The sequence below is a fragment of the Lycium ferocissimum genome, chromosome 2, assembly GCF_029784015.1.
Source record: "Lycium ferocissimum isolate CSIRO_LF1 chromosome 2, AGI_CSIRO_Lferr_CH_V1, whole genome shotgun sequence".
Lineage (NCBI taxonomy): Eukaryota > Viridiplantae > Streptophyta > Magnoliopsida > Solanales > Solanaceae > Lycium > Lycium ferocissimum.
Genome location: NC_081343.1, coordinates 57,909,677 through 57,930,926, shown reverse-complemented (window position 1 = coordinate 57,930,926; position 21,250 = coordinate 57,909,677). Strand labels below are relative to the sequence as shown.

Genomic DNA, 21,250 nt, shown 5'->3' with positions numbered 1-21,250 from the left:
TATTACCCTAAGCATGGTCATTGTGTAACTGTGGTGGATTACTCGTTTTGCTTTTTTTTTTTTTTTTTCCGTTTTTGGGCAGTCCGTGCACTGTTGGGACTGCCCATTTTATTTTATTTTATTTGTTTATCTATTGTTAATTAGTTAATTAGTTAATTATTTATTGCTTGTTTATTTAGTATTTGTTAATTGTTGGATTAGCGACTTAAGTATTTATTAATTGTTAGACTAGCTATTTCAATTGTTAGACTGGCTAATTATTTATTTTGTTTTTGTTAAGCCAATTGTTTATTTGTTAATAATTTCTTAATTGTTTCATTAGTTAATTAATTGTTTATTTGTTAAATATACGATAATAATTTATTAATTTTTTGATTAGTTACTTAATTGTTTATTTATTAAATATATGATAATAACTTGTTAATTATTTGATTAGTTAGTTATTTGTTTATTTATTAATTATTTATACTAATTGTATGCTAACTAATTGTTAATTATTTGACTTATCTTTATATTTTAGGAATGAAAACCCTTAGTTTAGGATTCATAACCCGTAGCTTAGGATTGAAAACCCTTAATATAATTTTCTATAAAAGATTACATAACTAATATTACTTGTTAATGATTTATTTAAAATACGTAAAACGGATAGGTCACCACAATCTTTAATAAAATTTTCGATAAAAGATTACATAACTAATACTAATACTACTTGTTAATGATTTATTTAAAATGCGTAAAATAGATGGATCACCACCCTCTGATCCGGGCCCTTCGACCGAGAGTTCTTTTGTATCTTCGGCCGAGCATAGGTCGCAACATATATGGACATCCGACTTGCAGCCTGAGTCTCAGGTCCGTACCCGATTAGGGGACTCAGCATGGGAGATCTTAGTTGCTCGCCCCCCACATCCTCGTGTCCTGGATATACTACGTCGGGGCGGTATCTACCGGTGCGTCGAAGTTGGTCGGATACAGCACAATAGGTCACTAGTGACGGCCTTGATTGAGAGGTGGCGACCGGAGACGCACACATTTCATCTTCGCACCGCTGAGGCTATCATTACCCTCCAGGATGTGGAGGTCATTTATAGGCTACAGGTTGATGGACGCCCGTTGTATATTGAGGAGCCTCATGTGCTACCGCCTTACGGGATGAGTTGACTAGGCTCGCCGGTTTCGCGACTCGGATGGTCATATTTACGGCCGAGTCGGCTTTTGTTGTCGACCCTTTTACGCTCACTTGCGCCTCACGGACATGCGGCTTCCGATTGGAGAGGACATGCCTCAGGCTGATGTTGACCGACGTGCGCGTCTATACCTACTTATCATATTCGGGGCCATCCTATTCCCGAACACTTCGGGTTCGCATGCGAGCTTGAGGTATCTTCGGTATATCGACAATCTCGCTGAGATAGGATGTTATAGTTGGGGCGCTACTGTGTTGGGCTACATGTATCGAGGATTCTGCCGATGTTCTATGGGCACGAGGGTAGAGGTCCCTGCATTTTGCTCGCTCCTTTAGGTAATATATTTAAGTGTGTGTAATTATACACAAAATATATTTTTTTAAAACGACGACTGATAATTTTTTTTTAAAATGACTATATCAGATTTGGGTGTGGACTAGGTTGAGACCTTTTCAGCCCATACCAGCTGACCCTCCCGCTGACTATCTTACTGTCCCGATGCCATACGCGCGGAGATGGTCGCGAGGCGTACGCCGACGTGTGGAGACGCACCACAGCCTTCTCCCGTTTAGGGATCAGCTAGACCGCATGACGGCGCAGACGGTATGTTCATATTTTGGATTCACACGCTAGACCACATAGCTACTATTTTAGTCTTTTGTTGTTAACTAGTTCAATTCTTTTTACAGGCTTTTATATGGACGCCGTATGATCATATTTTGGATGAGCTGCCGGCGTTTTGTAGGGCTGGTCAGCACATGTGGATGTCGCGGTGTCCATTGATACATATGAATATCGTTGAGTATCCAGCCTATTCATGGTAACACATATGGGGACTTTAGTTCTTATGGAGACATTTTGAGTGGTCAAGTGCCGCTGGAAAATCTAAGCCAGCAATTTAATCAAGCTTACAATGAAAATTGGTAAATATGAATTTTTTATATTATTATTATGTGTATTAGCATGTGTTTGTTGTATGAATCGGTAAGTAACCGGTCCAAATCTTTATAGGAACTATTCTCAAAACTCACCAAAGGTACCAAATATGGATGTTGGTCAATCCTCTCAAAACGGACACATTCGGTGGAGTTGATCATTCTCCACACCATGACTATATATTAAATTATGAACAACGGTAAGTTCATCACCTTGATATTAAATTATCTATATATATATATATATATATATATATATATATATATATATATCTATATATATATATATATATATTGGTTTTTAAAATATGTTACTTTTCATGTAGGAGGATGAATGCACTTAATAATGAAGATTTTCCTAATTATTATGAGTCATCATCAAGTGATGACGATGAAATAGCTAATAATGCAGAGGTAACCGATGATGAAGACGATGATGATGTTCAAGTTGGTATGACCAACAATATTCCTTAAAGCCAAAACTAACAAGAACCAATACACCACCACATACCACCATCGATGGCTGAAAACCCAACTTCGAAAGCCCATTCGGTGGCATTCTAACAATATCCCTTATCTTGATAGCTGCAGTGGTCGTGATGATGCATTTGTCTTCACAAGAGAAGATTATGATAGTCGCTTAAAAACACGGATTAAACCTAAGGATCTCAACAAAGATCGATGCTACCTTGCAAAGGGAATGTTGTTCGCATCCAAAAAAGCTTTGCAACGGCCGTCAAAATTTATTGTTTTAAGGACATGAGGGAGTTTAAGGTTGATCTGTCAACCTCAAAGATATGGAGGCTAGTTTGTAGACGACGGTATCAAGGCTGTGAGTGGTTGCTTCGGGGAATTGTTAAGCCTGATGGTATGTGGGCTATCACAAAATTCCGCGAAAGACACACTTGTGATATGGAAGAAAATCGAGCAGATCATTATAATTTAGATACAAACATGATTGCTCAAGTGTTACTTAAAGACATTGCCGAAACGCCAAGGTAACTTATCCTACCTAGTACATTATATGTCTTATATCAATTGAAAGATCATTACTAAATGTTGTTTGTTTAAACTTGTGCGGTTCCCCATTAAAGATTGTATTCGAAACGTTCAAGCGTATATAGTAAAACTATAAGCAATAGAAAGGATTTCTCGGGCGTAGACGCGCTTTTGAGATGGTTTTGGAAATTGGCATACTTCTTTTCAATCGCCGCCAAGGTATATGGCATTCTACAACATTTTAATCATGGTACCGTTGTAGAGTGGTGACTTATAGAGGGTAAAATCTTCAACTTCGTATTTTGGACATTCAAACTATGCATTGATGGTTTTGCTCACTGCCGACCAGTGATATCCATAGATGGTATGCATGTATATGGTGCCTACGACATCAAGCTCCTAATTGCAATAGGAATGGATGCCAATGGGTCAATATTTCCTCTTGCTTTCGCAATTGCCGCTAACGAGAGCAACGACACATGGGGGATCTTTTTGACCCATTTGAAAACTCATGTTATTAAGGATCGTCGCATATGCGTCTTTGTCCCGATCGTCATAAAGGCATATTGCACAATATGGATAATTTACCGGGGTGGCGACCTCCTTTGTTTACCATCGCTATTGTTTAAGGCACTTGAAGGCGCATTTGCAATCAACGTTTCACAATGGCACTCTAAACAAATTGATGTGGGGGGAACGATGGGCATCAACAACGAAAATGGGCCGCAAAAATGGATCTAATCGAGGTCGGTGAGTGAACCCGCATACGTTTGGTTGATGAAGCTCGATATTGAAAAATGGACGCTTCTGCGATGGAGGAAAAAGATGGGGCATGCTCACAACAAACGACTCGAGTCTTTCAATGGCTTGCCGAAATCGCTCGAGGACTACCCGTCACCGCAATGGTGAGAATGACTTTCAAGCGGTGGTGGAGCGATTTGTTGTTAGGACAAGGCGAGCCAGAGCGATATTAGCCGACGGCGGGACATGGATGCCAAAGCCCTTCAAAACTATGGAGCATTATAGAAAAAAATGTGAGCGTCACCAAATGACCGAGTATGACCCAATTCAACATGTGTATGAAGTTAGGACGGGTTATTACAACGGTAAGGGTGGAAACGTGCATACCGTTTATGAGGCAACAAGAACATGCACTTGTGGTAAGTGGCAAACGTACCACATGCCGTGTTCTCATGCTATCAAGTGCTTCGAGAGAATGAGAAAAACGGTAACAAATTATGTGGCGGGGGAATACAAGGTCCACAGTTACCTTAGAGCATATTCCGGCCAATTCCACCCACTTGGTAATGAAGCTTATTGGCCAAACGAGCCGTTTTCGATGGTTGCTAATAAGGATTACATTAGAAAATTGGGCATTAACTCACGGAGTCGTAGACCCAATCAAATGGATGTTAGTGAAAGAACTTACTCTCGCAAGTGCTCTATATGTAAGCAATATGGCCATGACAAGCGTTCGTGTGGGCAACAAGGCCGTGGTAGTACAAGCACGTCTCGAAGTAATAGAGCCTCTAGAACTTGAAGATTGTATTGTTATTGTAATTTATTATTGTATTGCTTTGAATTAGTATTGTAATTAAATGGAATGAATTATTTTTTAATTAGTATAAACCTCTCGTATTGGATGAATTATTATTAATTCAAATATTTAAATTTGTGCATTCAAATATAATAAAACACTTAAATCAAAACCCTATAAATATTATAAGTTTCAAAACTTGCTTCGGGGCACTTTAGAACCCCTAAAACGACGATCCAAACGTTTAGGTGGACTTGATGTAATGAGCCGACATTATTGTACGCAAAAAAAGATATTAAGTTTTATATAAAATATTGATATTTTGGGATTTTGAAACATGACTAATCTTTGCCCAAAGTATGGAAAAAAACGTGATTGGAAAGGTAACGCAAAAAAAAAAAAAAAAAAAAAAACAGTTGACACCATTCACGCACAAAATTCGTGCGTGAAGGGCCCAAACTGTATTTTTGCGTTTGGTCCTTTCACGCACGAATTTCGTGCGTGAATACTACTAATGTAATTTTTTTTTTTTTTTTACATTAGTTTGATTCAACTTTTTATTTTTTGTGCTACTTAAGTCGCGGATTCCAAGCTCTTGCAGCTCTAGCTCCTAGATATAAACAAATTACTTGGTACTATCACACATTCAGCACTGAATTTACTATCAAAATCCCTGTCACTTGTAGCCAACCATTCTATATATTTTATTTTCTTCTATATATCCAGCAAATTAGACAGCCATGACCATGGCTATTCAGAAGTGGCTGCTCTTTCTGTTTTTGCATATATATCTTCACGATCTCATCCTAGCACAGCCACCTTATTTAGGATACGGTCAATGTAGTGGCAACTATACTGAAAATAGTGTATACTGGAAAAATCTTAACTCGCTTCTCTCTTCCCTTTCTTCAAATATGGATAAATATGGTTTCTATAATGCTTCCATTGGTCAAAACTCCGACATGGCCAGTGCTATTGTGCTATGTAGAGGAGATTTGGAGGTACAAGAATGTCGCAGTTGTGTCCAAATCCTTGCTCAAACGCTTGTAGAAAGATGTCCTAACCAAACAGAAGCTTTTGGTGGCTATGATGAATGTATGTTACGGTACTCTAATCGATCCATTTTGGACGCTAGGTCAAATTCTGAGCTATATTACATGTGCAGTGAGTGGAATGCCTCAAAACCTAAGGAATTTAATCAGGAAGTATATAAATTATTGGATAGTTTACAAGGCCGTGCTGCAAATGGTAGTTCTCTTCTAAAATATGCTAGTGGTACTACGACAGGTCCAGATTTTCAGACTGTATATGCAGTTGCGCAGTGTATTCCTGATTTATCTCCTCAGAATTGCTTCGACTGTCTAACTGATGCTTATGGAAATCCGAATTTCTGCAATGGAAAGAAGGGTGGCAGAGAAGTAGGCATTAGGTGCAACTTCCGTTATGAGAGTTACTCTTTCTTCAAGGATGTGGCATTGGAAGCTCCGCCACCTGTGTTGGGAAATAATGATCCCACCCAGGAATAATATCCACGTTAAGTAGCAAGAATAAGAGAGTAACGGCGACACCAAATATTTTAACGGGATAAAATATAATATTCGAGTTGAAAGAATATAATATCACTATTACAATTGGTAGTGTCAAGAGACTACTACCCCTTCAAAAGAAACAACACTTTTATTACACAACTCACTACAATATTACTCCTGACTCTCTATTTTCTCAGACTATAGAAAATAGCCTGCGGATTACTCTCTCTTCTATTGCTCTCTCTGTGTTGGTGTGTTTTAAACTGAAGAAGGTACTCCGCTATTTATAGGCAAAGTTGCCTTCAAATCAACCAATCACAACAAAGTTAAATTGCAATTTCCAAATTGCAAATTGGTTGTCACGTGATCACGTACTAAAACTTGTTGCCATTGCAACTTTTTGCTGCTGCAGCCCACAATTCCTTATCAATCGTCCAATCACTTATTTAATTTCTCATTTCATTATTTTCCTTTTTCCTTTTTTTCTTTTATTTAATTATTGGGTCCCACAAATCTCTCCCTTAATTTTGATTTTTCTTCTTCATTCCAAGACTTGATCTTAATCTCTGAAAGTCTTCGAACTTGAGAGGCTTTGTAAAAATGTCTGCGACTTGATCGTGAGATTTCACATACTTGAGTTCTACCTCCTTTTTGGCAATGCATTCTCTGATGAAGTGATACCTTGTGTCAATATGCTTGCTTCGATCATGATACACCGGATTCTTAGCAAGTGCTTGCGCCGATTTGTTGTCAACGCAAATCATCGTGGCTTCAATTTGTGGCAAATTTAGCTCCTTCAACAATCTTCTCAGCCAAATAGCATGACACGTACATGATGTTGATGCCACATATTCCGCTTCACAAGTCGAGAGAGTAACAATGGATTGTTTCTTTGAACTCCATGAAACAACACAATCACCCATGAAAAACACAAAACCAGTTGTGCTTTTTCTATCATCAATATCTCCCGCATAATCACTATCACAAAATCCCACAAGGTTAAATTCATTGGAAGAAGTATAAAACAACCCAAGATCTATTGTACCTTTTAGGTAACGAAGAATTCTTCTAGTGACCTTCAAGTGAGTAGAGGTAGGAGCTTCCATGAAGCGACTTACTACTCCAACTGCAAAGAGTATATCTGGCCTAGTACAAGTCAAGTATCTCAAACTTCCTACAAGACTTTTGAATAAAGTGGAGTCCACCTTTTCTCCATCATCAAACTTTGATAGTTTTGTTCCACTCTCCATTGGGGTGTTCACGGGATTGCAATCGAACATGTTGAACTTCTTCAAAATCTCATTTGTATAGCTTCTTGAGATATGAAGATGCCTTCCTCCATTTGCTTCACTTCTAGGCCCAAGTAATATGACATGAGCCCTATGTCCGTCATCTTGAACTCAAGGGACATAGCTTTCTTGAAAGCTTCAAACAAACTTGGGTTATTACCCGTCAGAATAAGATCATCGACATAAAGACAAACAAGGAAATATCTCCATTTGTATGAATTTTAATGTAAAAGCATATTCATGGAGACATCGAGTGAACCCATTGTCTTGGAAATACTTGTCGATGCGACTATTCCACGCTCGTGGAGCTTCGTTTAATCCATATAAAGCTTTCTTCACTTCAACATTTTATCTTCATGGTTTTCGACCAAAAATCCCGAGGGTTGCTCAACATAGACTTCCTTTCAAGATATCCATTTAAGAATGCCGACTTGACATCTAGTTGATGGATTTTCCACTTCATTTGCGCGCCAAGGAGATCGCAGACGGATTGTCTCCATGTGGCAACAGGTGCATAGACTTCCTCATAGTCAATGCCTTGCCTTTGTTTGTAGCCTTTAGTCACAAGTCTTGCCTTGTATCTTTCCACCTCTCCATGGGCATTCTTCTTTGCCTTGTATACCCATTTGACACCAATTGCTTGATGACCCTTGGGAAGAGTTGTTAATTCCCGAGTGTTGTTCTTCTCTATTGCCTTGATCTCCTCCTCCATGGCTTGTCTCCACCTTTTATCCGTAAGTGCTTCATCAAAACTCATTGGTTCGCTGTCAGCAAAGAGACAATACAAAAAATCAAAATTAGTAACTTCTTCTGTATCATCATAGAGCTCTTGGATGCTTCTCAGCCTCTGTGGCCTTTACTAACCTTCTCGAGAAGAAGGAGATGCAACATTTGCTGGAGAAGGAGGTGGGGTTTCATCCTGTGTAGGTGTCATGGTCTCCTGTTCTTCGTCATCTCCAAAGTATGGAAGAAAGTCATATGTCCTTTCTTCCTGAGCCTCCCAATTCCATGTCGCTTCTTCATCAAATTCAACATCACGACTCACCACCACTTTGTTGCTGCTTGGGTTGTATAACTTGTAGCCTTTTGAATTTGTGTCATAGCCAACAAACACATGCTTGACACTCCGATCATCAAGTTTCGCTCTCCCTTGATGTGGCACATGAGCATAGGCTATGCTCCCAAATATTCTCAAGTGCTTGACACTTGGCTTTCTTCCGCTCCATGCTTCTTGTGGTGTTTGATCTCTAACATTTCTTGTTGGAGACCTGTTGCTCAAATACACTGCACAAGAAACAGATTACCCAAAATTCTTTTGGCATATTTTTAGCTTTCGGATACATCTAGCAATATTAAGAATTGTTCTATTCTTTCTCTCCGCAACTCCATTTTGTTGGGGTGAATAAGGTACCGTTAGAGGGCGACGAATTCCATGAGACTGACAAAAGTCATTAAATTCTTTTGAAGTGAATTCGCCTCCTCTATCGGACCTTAAAGCTTTTATTTCATAGCCACTCTGTTTTTCTACAAGTGCTTTGAAATTTTTAAATGCACCAAAAGCTTCTGATTTTTGCTTCAGGAAATACACCCAAGTCTTTCTACTGAAATCATCAATAAAGAGCAAGAAGTATTTCCTTTTACCAGAAGAAGGGGGATTGATTGGCCCACATACATGTCATGTATGAACAAGTTCGCGGGCTTGATTGCTCTTGACATGGCCTCTTTTGGAAAACTCCTCCTTGCATGTTTTCCAAGAAGACAAGCTTCACACAACTGATTGGGATGGTTGATTGAAGGAATCCCATGCACCATGTTCTTTTCTCCCATTGATTTGAGCGCTTCAAAATTCAAGTGTCCAAAACGCATATCCCAACACCAAGATTCATCTTGCACATTAGCCTTCAAACACTTTGCATCAATTGTCTTAAGATTCAAAGAAAATAATCTATTCTTTTCCATACGTACTTTTATGATTAATTTTCCACTTGAATCTCTAAGGAAAAGATACATATTCTTCATATGAATATCATATTCTTTTTCAAGAAGTTGGCCCAAACTCAAGATATTACTTTTCAATTTTGGCACATAATAAACATCTTGAATTAACTTGTGGCCACCATCTTTCTGAGAGATCGAATTGTACCTTTTCCTTCAATTTGTACCTTTGAAGTATCTCCAAAGGATACGTTGCCTCGTCATCTTCTTAGCGAGCTCCACAAACATATATTTGCATCCACACACGTGGTTGCTTGCTCCATTATCAAGATACCGCGGTATCGCAATCATGCTTATCTTCTTCTTTGAGTGCCATTAACAGTGTTGACTCACCTTCTTCTTCTTGTCGTCGAAGGTTAGCTTTCTTCAACATTACTATGACATTCCCAAGTGATGTCCAATTTTATGGCGGTTGCCAGACTCAACTTTAGATTTATCATACCTTGTTTCGTTGGTACTTTGATAATAGCCACGTCCTCTTCCTTTTCTTTGTCCACGACTACGACCTCTAAATGGTTGTTGGCTTCTCCCTTCATTGTTGAAGGTGTTGCCAATGCTCCGTCCTTTTCCACCAGTGCCACGACCTCTTCCTCGTCCATTTCCTCTATAACTCTTTTCACCTCCAAAATTTTGAAGGATGCTGAGTTTTTAGAAGTTGATCCGGTGGCTCTTCTTGTCTCCTTTTAATCTTTTCTTCGTGGGCTTGCAAAGAACCCTCCAATTGCTCTACCGTCATCGAGTCCAAATCTTTAGACTTTCCTCAATTGCACACACTACAAAATCAAATTTAGGTGTTAAAGAGCGAAGGATCTTTTCCACCACTCGCACATCGTCTACTTCCTCCCCATATCTTCTTAATTGATTTACTATAGCCATCACTCTTGAAAAGAAATCCGAAATGGATTTGGATTCTTTCATTTTTAAAACTTCAAAATCGGCCTTAGAGTTTGAAGTTTTATCTTCTTTACTTTATCAACACCTTGGAGAGAATTTTGTAAAATCTCCCAAGCTTCCTTTGAGGTGGTTGTATCAGCCACCTTCTCGAACATGCCATCATCCAGACATTGGTGGATGAGAGTGAGGGCTTGTTGATCTTTTTTCTTCTTTGTGAGACATCTTTTTTCATTTTGAGACAGAGTCTCTTCATTATCGGGTTTTGTAAACCCTTTTTCCACAATATCCCAAACATCTTGGGAGCCAAGAAAGGCTTTCATTCGTAGACACCATTTTTCGTAATTTTCTTTCGTGAGACGGAGGTATTGAAAAGACAGCGGACTATTATTTGCCATGGCTCTGATACCACGTTGTTGGGAAATAATGATCCCACCCAGGAATAATATCCACGTTAAGTAGCAAGAATAAGAGAGTAACGGCGACACCAAATATTTTAACGGGATAAAATATAATATTCGAGCGAAGCAATATAATATCACTATTACAACTTGGTAGGCCACAAGAGACTACTACCCCTTCAAAAGAGACAACACTCTTTATTACGCTACTCACTACAATATTACTCCCACTCTCTATTTCTCACAGACTATAGAAAATAGCCTGCGGATTACTCTCTACTCTCTATTGCTCTCTGTGTGTTGGTGTGTTTTAAACTGAAGAAGGTACTCCTTCAAATCAACCAATCACAACAAAGTTAAATTGCAATTTCCAAATTGCAAATTGGTTGTCACGTGATCACGTACTAAAACTTGTTGCCATTGCAACTTTTTGCTGCTGCAGCCCACAATTCCTTATCAATCGTCCAATCACTTATTTAATTTCTCATTTCATTATTTTCCTTTTTCCTTTTTTTCTTTTATTTAATTATTGGGTCCCACAACCTGCAGGTGAATTACATTAATTATTCCAAATTGACTGGCGAAGACCTATATATATAACTAAATAAATTAAAGTTTACTCTTTCTACCAATTTGAATTAAACTTATAGATGAGATGATAACACAATTTAGTATGATAACTAGGATTGTACATAGTCAAAATTAGTTCGGATTTTTCATATACCAACCAAATTAATTTTGTCATGTTTTTAAATTTATAAATCAAGCCAACGAAAATCAGATTTTTCAACCTCGGGGTTTTCGATTTTCTCAGATTTTCGGGTTATTTTGTTACAGTTTTCATATAAAACATATAACTGGTGCTTCAAATATTTCTTTAGTCCTAGTAAGATACAACTATCTAAGGTATTGTTTAAGAAAATAAACAAAACGTGAGATGGCGGATAACATTGTACTAAAATATTCAATATATATATATATAATAAAATCGCATAAAAAAATATTGCTACTCCTAATTAATAAGCCATAATGGAAATGATCATAAACTAAAAGTACTAAGTCATGCTAAAATAAGTACGACAAATAAGTATTAATTACGTGACTAAACATTAAGGAAAATAATAAAATTAAGTTGTATATTTTAACTGTCTAAATCAATGCAAAACTAAAGAATAGATATCCAACACTATTGTCATTCATAGTGTTGAATCAAATTTCTTTTATTAGTATTGATTTGGTTTTGGTTTGAGCTTTATTTGAGTTACTAATATAAATGGGGCATATGGACTATAAAACTTATTGGACCATTCAAAATTTTAAGTCCAAACTTGAAATAATATGTTAAAAGACAAAAACTATGAAAAGTTTTAAAAAATATTATAATTACATTACAATAAATGTATACAATATTTTTACAAATGGTATACATATAATGTCGGGTTGGTTTGATTCTATTTGACTTTACCAAACCAAACAAAGCATGGTCGAGTTTTTTCCCCAATATCAAACTAAGTCAAATAAAATCACTAGTCGGATTTTTTCTCGGTTTGACAGGAATTATTGATTTGGTGCGGTTTGTCGGCTTCTTTGCACACAAATAGCAAACCAGATAAAGGTCCTGGGTTCTCACCGTCATCCCGTCATAAGAAGAATTTTCACATGCTTTGACCTTGAAAAGAATTAGGTCTGCAAGTACTTGAATAGAAGTGTTGAAATAAAATTTAAGTAAATAAAGTATGTTACTGCCAACAACTTAAGCTTTTAGACAAACTAGACGGCGTACAGCACGGGCCCAACACTTTGGATTATAGTGTATCTATGTATATGTAGTTGTGTTTGGGTAGTGACAATATATATATTTTATATTGCTAATAAACATACATAAGTTTGCACTGTTTATATATATATATACACACACTATGTTCAAAACACGATTAATATAATATTGTAGTTTGTACTCCGTATCCAAACTTTATTATATTAGGGTTTGCTACGAATACAAAGTTGACAAAAATTTATTAATACTTTTTAAAAGAGAAGACTTATTTAAAAGGAAACTATTTTCCTCCCTTTGAGATAAAACAATAGAAATATTTAAGCATCAGTTGATACTTTGAATTTTAATTCGATTAATTTAAAGGTGTAAAATATTTTATTGTTAATGTATGTAGATTGGACCTAAACAATACTTATTATTTTTTTATCAAATTTTGATTTGGATAATTCTAATTCAAATTATTAAATTAATTTTTCATGTTTAAAACGAAACAAAGTAAAAATTTGATTTTCTATTTAAATGAAGAACTACTATTTTTTAATTTTTGATAAATATTTTTGGTTTAGCTCATTTTACTTGTCATGTTATCTTTTGCACGGTTTTTTAAGGAAACGTCAATTAGAATTTGACTAATTTACCTTATTAATTATTTGATCTATATACTATGTTCAAAACACGATTAATATAACATTGTAGTTTGTGCTCCGTATCCAAAATTTTATTATATTAGTTTTTGTTACGAATACAAAGTTGGCAAAAATTTATTAATACTTTTTAAAAGAGAAGACTTGTTTAAAAGGAAATTATTTTCCTCTTTTTGAGGTAAAATAATAGCAATATTTAAGCATCAGTTGATACTTTGAATTTTAATTCGATTAATTTAAAGGTGTAAAATATTCCATTATTAATGTATGCAGATTTGACCTAAACAATACTTGTTATTTTTTATCAAATTTTGATTTGGATAATTCCAATTCAAATTATTAAATTAATTTTACATGTTTAAAACGAAACAAAGTAGAAATTTGATTTTCTATTTAAACGAAGAACTACTATTTTTTAATTTTTGGTGAATATTCTTGGTTCAGCTCATTTTACTTGTTATGTTGTCTTTTGCACGATTTTTTAAGGAAACGTCAATTAGAATTATAATTAGACTAATTTACCTTATTTATTATTTGATCTCTATTAAATATTTTTTTTTCTTTTACAACATAAATCTCTTGTCATATTTATTAGAGTAAGAATAAAAATGAAAAAGCAATTAAATTCTACCTTATTTTGAAATATAAATATTTTAAGTATATTTATTTTAGTAAACATAACAAATATATGACATGGCGGAATAGCAAATGCAACAGTTAAATATCTAGATTAGATCTCAGGCTAATATAAGAAAAGAAAGGAAATTGTATGGTTCGGCTACTTAACCTTTTGAAAAAAAGCAATAATATAGGGTCCGCGTTTTTTGCTATACAATAATTTTATTTGCTCTCAGTAATAGGTTGATACACATATGGCAATGAATCCACTATTATTGACTTAATGGGGATACTTTGGGAATTATATGAATATTGTTCGATTTTTTAATATGGGGTGCACGTTTTTTTTTTTTTTTTTTTTTTTTTTTTGTTTTTGACATTGCTTGTTTTTTTAATGTGGGGTGCACATTTTTTTTTAATATTTCTTGATTTTTTTAATACGGGATCCACTTTTTTTTCACATGAGTTTGGAGATGGTGGGGTCCACTTTTTTTTTTTTTGGTTAATATTGCTTGGTGTTTTTAGTATGGGGCCCACCTTATTACTTTTTTTTAAAATGAGTTTGGAGATGGTGGGGTCCACTTTTGTCCCTTTTTTTAATATTTCTTGGTGTTTTTAGTATGGGGCACACCTTTTTTTTTTTTTTTTTTTAAGGGGTGACTGATGATGAAGCATGGGTAAAACCTATGCTTCTATTTTTGGTAAATATTCTTGGTTTAGCTCATTTTTACTTGTCATGTTGTCTTTTACATGATTTTTTAAGGAAACATCAATTAGAATTATAATTTGATAATTTACCTTATTAATTATTTGATCTCCATTTAATATTATTTTTTCTTTTATGACATTAATCTCTTTTCACATTTATTAGAGAAAGAATAAAAATGAAAAAGTAATTAAATTCTATCTTATTTTAAAATATAAATATTTTAAGTATATTTATTTAGTAAACATAACAAATAAATGACATGGCAGAATAACAAATACAATAGTTAAATATTCAGATAAGATCTCAGGCTAATATAAGAAAAGAAAGGAAATTATATGGTTTGGCTACTTAATCTTTTGAAGAAATAATTTCATTTGCTCCCACTAATGGGTTGATACGCATGTGGCAATGGATTCGCCATTATTGACTTAATGGGGATACTTTGGGAATTACATGAATATTATTTGATTTTTTAATGCGGTGCATGTTTTTTTTAATATGGGGTCTACTTTTTTTTTTTTTTGATATTGCTTGATTTTTTTAATATCGGGTCCACTTTTTTTTTTAACATGAGTTTGGAGATGGTGGGGTCCACTTTCCCCCCTTTTTTTTTTTTTTAATATTTCTTGATGTTTTTAGTATGAGACCCACCTTATTTTTTTTAATCTTGTTTGGTATTTTTAATATGAGGCCCATTCCTTTTTTTTTTTAAGGGTCATGACCGAAGACGAAGCATGGGTTTTATATAGTAGAAATAGTGTAACAATTCAACAGTGTCATAGCACAAAATTTGACTTTTTCTACTATATAAAAGAGTGAAGAGCTAGGACGACCAAGGGCAATTTCATCTATTTAAAAAAATCCTAGCTTAGAGCAGTTGTACACTGTGCCGTGACAATATTCAATTCGCGAAAAAACCAAACAACTTAGATATAATTGCTGGTTTACCCCAACTAAGTCAGCGAACTCCAATGACATGTCACTATCAAGGTGCAGTGATAGCCCCGTGTGAGTCATCACGTTGGAGCAAAAGAATATAGGCCCCATATTTAAAAAAAAAAAAAGACAAAAAATCAAGACTATTCAATTTCTTTTTCCTTCCCTTCACAAAATTAGCGTGATTCCCAATTTAATTTAGTATATTTTGTTACTTTCAATTAAAGTAAACAAAGAGTACTTAATAAAAGAAATTTCTCCATTTCAGTTTAGTGTCTTAATTTGAATAAGCATAAAATTTAAAATCTTATAATCCTAAATTAAAGATTGTGTAGGAAAATAATATACTTGAATTGAAATGGGGGAATTTTTTTTGAAGTTAAATGGAAATCATATTTGAAGTTTGTCTGATTTAAACATTTGAATTTCATTTATATATATGAACTAAAATAATTTGATTTATTTTTCCTACATACCAAATTAAAATTTGATATAAAGAATAAGTATATTTTGGGTCCAATTTTCAACAACAACAATAAAATCTTTTTACATTTTGAAATATTAATAAATTCCATGAACATACTATATTGACAAATTTGAGTTTCCACAAGCTTTATGTTCATAGCAAAACGTAATAACCTTTTTATTATTAATTTTATATGTAACTATAAATCGTAAACAAATGGAACTTTATTAATTAAATTTAAAATTAAAATTAAAATTCAAATTCAAATTCAAATAGAAATGTTAAAAAATACGTTTTATTATTTGAAACTATATGTAATATTATTCATTACATACATAAATGATACAAATACTTTTAATTATGTATCATTTTATCACGATCGAAAAACTAAAAACAAATATTATATCAGGCTAATAGTTTCTACTATTTGTTGACACAAGTTACACACTTAGTTTTGTTCAATAATGAGTTATACTTTTTAGTTATAAATTGAACTGAGCAAGAAACTGAAATGAGTGGCCATCAAGACAATAACACATAATGGTTCATCCGTATGAAGATATAAATGCAACTTCTGATCAAGAAATTGGAAGGGATGACCTTCAGGACAACAACACATAATGGCTCATCCTCATGAATTTATATAATTGCACAATGGTAAAAAGCAGTTTGAATGGTAGATTCCAGTTGATTTATAATTAAAAAAAATGCTATCATAATTAATATTTAACAATACTTGACAAAATTGTAGGATTAAGTTACATTATCACTTAAATTATTCGAAAGTTTTGCTTAGGACCAATAAATTGTTGGTTAAAATATCTACAAAAATTTTGTGAACTTTTAATATCTTCATTTTTTTCTTTTTATTTCCCTTAAATTGGCATAATATCAATACAAAAATTTAAATTTGCTCTATATGTAATTGATTTGAAGTTCCTAATCAATCATATTGGACCCGTGCATGCACAGGCTTTAAGTTATCTAGTGTGTTAAAGAAGACCATATTATATAGGAACAACATTGTATTTGTGATATTTAACATGTATTAGTTTTTGAAAGGGTGAAAATCATTTACCCCCCTCAACTTTACCTTAAAAATCAAACTTCCCCTCAACTGTGAACAATAGTCATTCTCCCGCTTTTTATGCTATGCAATGTCTATTATGCCCTTGACATCATTATCCACTGTCTATGTAATACATTATATATTTATAAATTTGACTTTAAATTTTGACTTTGATTTTTCAAGTTTGTAAAAATAAAATTTATATATTTAGAAACTACATAAGAAGTACTATAAGTCATGATAATTTATAATTCAAATAATTTAGAATTGATTTGGTTTTGGTTTGAGTTTTATTTGAGTTACCAACATCTATGGGGCATATGGGCTATAAAACTTATTGGACCATTCAAAATTTTAAGTCCAAGCTTGAAATAAAATGTTAAAAGGCAAAAAGAAAAGTTTTAAAAAAATTATAATTACGCTATGATAAATCACATTTATGCATAAAATATTTTTACAAATTGTATACATATAATGTTAGGTTGCTTTGATTCTGTTGGACTTTTTAAAATTAAAACCAAACTAAGTATGGTCAAGTTTTTTTTTTTTTTTTCAATACCAAACTAAGTCGAACCAAACCACTAGTTGGATTTTTTCACGAGTTGACTCGGATTATCCATTTGATGCGGTTTTTTGGTTTCTTTGTACACTAATAGCAAAGCAGATAAAGATCCCGGGTTCTCACCGTCATCCCCTCATAAAAAGAATTTCTCATGCTTGACCCAGAAAAGAATTAGGTCTGCAAGTACGTGAATAGAAGTGTTAAATAAAAATAAGTAAATAAAGTATGTTATTGCCAATAACTTAAGCTTTTAGACAAATAGTGTCACAATTCAACAGCGTCATAGCACAAAATTTGACTTGTGCTGAAAAGGACCATATTATATAGGAACAACATTGTATTTGTGATATTTAAAGTATGTATTAGTTTCTGAAATAACCTGAAAAGAGAAGTAGGAAAGTCAAACTTGGAAGACAAGGTAACAATTTTTCACTTGAGTAGGTAAAAACTGATACTCGTACGATACTAACTTAAAGCATCTTTGTAGGGAATGATGATAAAGCACCTCCGACAAGGAATGATAATAAAACAGCTCCGACAGGGAATGATGATAAAATAGCTACAATAGTGAAGAATGATAAAACAGCTCAACCCCACATTACTATCATTGTGCCAATTGTTACGATTGTTATTCTTACTGTATGTATTTTTGTCATCTTAATGAAGAAGCGAAAGAAGAAACTGGCAGACAAAATTCAAGGTAAGACAACATAGAATATTATCAGACAGTATGATTAAGGAAAGTTAAACTTTTAGGACCATGTTTCACTTTGTTTTTTTGGACCATGTTTCACTTTTTTTTTTTGGACCATGTTTCACTAAATATTTGTTGTAAGTCTTTATTACTACTTTGGTGAAGGTACACTCGGTGATGACATTAGCAAAGTAGAGTCCTTGCAATATGATTTTTCTACAATTAGAGCAGCAACAAATAACTTCTCAAATGCGAATAAATTGGGACAGGGCGGATTTGGTCTTGTGTATAAGGTGATTAGGCCTACTTGATGCATAACTGGACGTGAGGATTCATACAAAAGACCCCAACTTGCTTGGGACTGAGGCTTTGTTGTTGATTTTTCAATTTGTGCTCTTGTGTTTCGGGGAGCACTTCCAAATGGACAAGAAGTAGCGGTGAAAAGATTGTCAGCAGATTCAGGTCAAGGTGATCTAGAATTCAAAAACGAGGTCTTGTCGGTTGCCAAGCTTCAAAGATAGGAGTTTGGTTAGGTTGTTGGGATTTTGCCTAGATGGAATAGAGAGACTTCTTATCTATGAATTTGTTCCCAATGCAAGCCTTGATCACTTTTTATTCGGTAAATATTGCTTAACCTTTTATCAACTATGGAGCTTCAAAGATCAACAATTATGAATTTAACTTAGATACATGTATGATCTAAATGATATCTATTTTGTCAACTTAATTTGACACTTTTATCTCATATCTGTTGTCTGTCTTATTTTTCAGTAAACTAATTGTACCTATTATGGAAATTACTTGTGGTAAATTTTTAATTTATTTGATAAAGTAATTTTTTTATAGTATTAATGCATAGAAGTTTAACTTTTAAGTAATATAATTTCCTCCTATATCCAGATCGAGTTAAACGTGGCCAATTGGATTGGGAAAGGCGATCCAAAATCATAGGAGGCATTGCTAGGGGAATTCTTTACCTTCACGAGGATTCTAGACTTCGCATCATTCATCGTGATATCAAAGCTAGTAATGTTCTACTTGATGCAGAAATGAATCCTAAAATTGCAGACTTTGGCATGGCAAGGCTAGTTACAGTGGATGAAACTCAAGGCAACACAAAGAGAATTGTTGGGACCTAGTAAGTTTTACATCTCTTATTAGATGGACTGTCATTTTTCCTATGGCGAGGAAGGATTCTTTAACAATTTAGCAAATCAAAACCTCGAGGTGTTGGGATGGGAGGTTGACTGCCGGTGACGGGTGATGGTTTCGAGCGACCCATCGTGATAAATAATGGGGTTTCCTTTTCTTCCATCTTTTTAATGGTTAATGGCATAATATAATGATATTACTGGTGTGTTACATACATATTGGAAAAAGTGGTCAAACACCGAAAAGGTGTGTATAGCCTTGGGAGAATTTGGTGCGCAAAATTTTTTCCGTTGGAGTACCATATATGTACTAAAACTGTATGTAACGTTTGGTCGTCACTCACCACCAAAGCTGCAAATATCTGATGATGAAAATGAAGTTTATTTCAAGTATGGTCTTCACATTGGAGTGAGATACATTCTCACTAAGGACCGACAAAAATTAATTTTCGAAAAACAGGCATTACTTACAAGAGCCCTTAACTACCCAATTTGGTCTATAAAACACACGTTCTACTACTTCCTAAGCTGTTTGCAGCATATCAATTGTCTTGCTGACCACCCTGTTCTGACTACTAAGTGATATCATCAAATTTTTGGCCTTTTTACCTTAGTATGTTGATGGAAGTGCTTAACATGTGTAAAAGAAAAACTTAAAGCAGTTTAAGTTGTGGAATTGTTAGAGATCAATATCTTGCTGCAGTGGGTATATGGCACCAGAGTATGCAATGCACGGGCAATTTTCAGTCAAGTCAGATGTTTTTAGCTTTGGAGTACTAGTCCTAGAAATTGTAAGTGGCCAAAGAAAGACTTGTTTCAGAAATGGAGAATCTGTGAAAGACCTTCTGAGCTATGTAAGTAACCCGGTCAATTCAATCAATGGAGACCCGCAACATGCATCATATGAAATATGTTATTTTCTTCGCCTCTCAAATTTTAGTCTTTTGGTATACTAAATTTATTCCATAATTTTAACCTTTAGGAAATTAAGAAGAACGCATATCTTTTTTTTTTCTTTTTTCGTTTGTTTCCAAATTCACCCTTACTACTCTAATTAGTGCAACTTTAATTAATTGAAACGTTTAAGAGAGAAATTAATTCTAGACAAATATTATTATAATTAAGGCTTTCAAATATCGCCCTTAAGAGGAACGAAAAACTTCAAGAAATGTACAATACGGATTGGAGGTAGTGTGATCTATGATTTTGTCTGACTCTAGAATTGAACTATCACAGGTTTGGTCAAACTGGCGTGAAGGAACAGCTTCAAATTTGATCGACCCTATGCTGACTGGAAGCTCAGGACCCGTTCGTGACGTAATGAGATACATCCACATTGCTTTATTGTGTGTTCAAGAAGATGTTGCAAATAGACCAACCATGGGTGCAGTTGTTCTCATGCTCAATAGCCATTCTTTAAGTCTTCCACTTATTCAAGAATCCAATTCAAGAATGACAGAGCCAAGTAAATTAGCTAAAAGTGAATCTATTTGTGTATCGCGAAATGAGGCGTCAATAACTGAGTTATATCCCCGATAACATCCTTAAACATAATAGCTTTAACTGAGTTATATCCCCGATAACATCCTTAAACGTAATAGCGTTTTTCTGTGCTTTCTTATTACTTTGCTATTTGTTCGAACCACCCAATAGTAGGGGAATATTGCAATTGATTAATTAATGATTTTGTGTTTCGGACTTGTTTCATGAGTACTACTCCTTTGTTTTTTCTCTTTGCAATTCACAACGCGCGCGCACACACAAAACTTACACAAATTCAGTCATATTTTTGGAGGATTAGACAGAGCTCCTCACTGCTACATTAAAGTGACACTACTCTTCATCTCCATCCAATGAC

The 21,250-nt window shown here is 34.5% G+C and overlaps 1 long non-coding RNA gene and 1 pseudogene across 1 annotated transcript; both read left to right on the top strand.

Moving 5' to 3' along the window:
* The window catches only part of LOC132046293 (cysteine-rich receptor-like protein kinase 44), a 75,020-nt pseudogene extending 53,934 nt beyond the window's left edge, over positions 1-21,086 (top strand).
* Positions 1,339-1,997, top strand: LOC132046297 (uncharacterized). The gene is made up of 3 exons (XR_009412681.1): positions 1,339-1,525; positions 1,614-1,793; positions 1,880-1,997. It is a non-coding gene; the product is annotated as an uncharacterized LOC132046297 (long non-coding RNA).
* Positions 21,087-21,250: the final 164 nt, after the last annotated feature.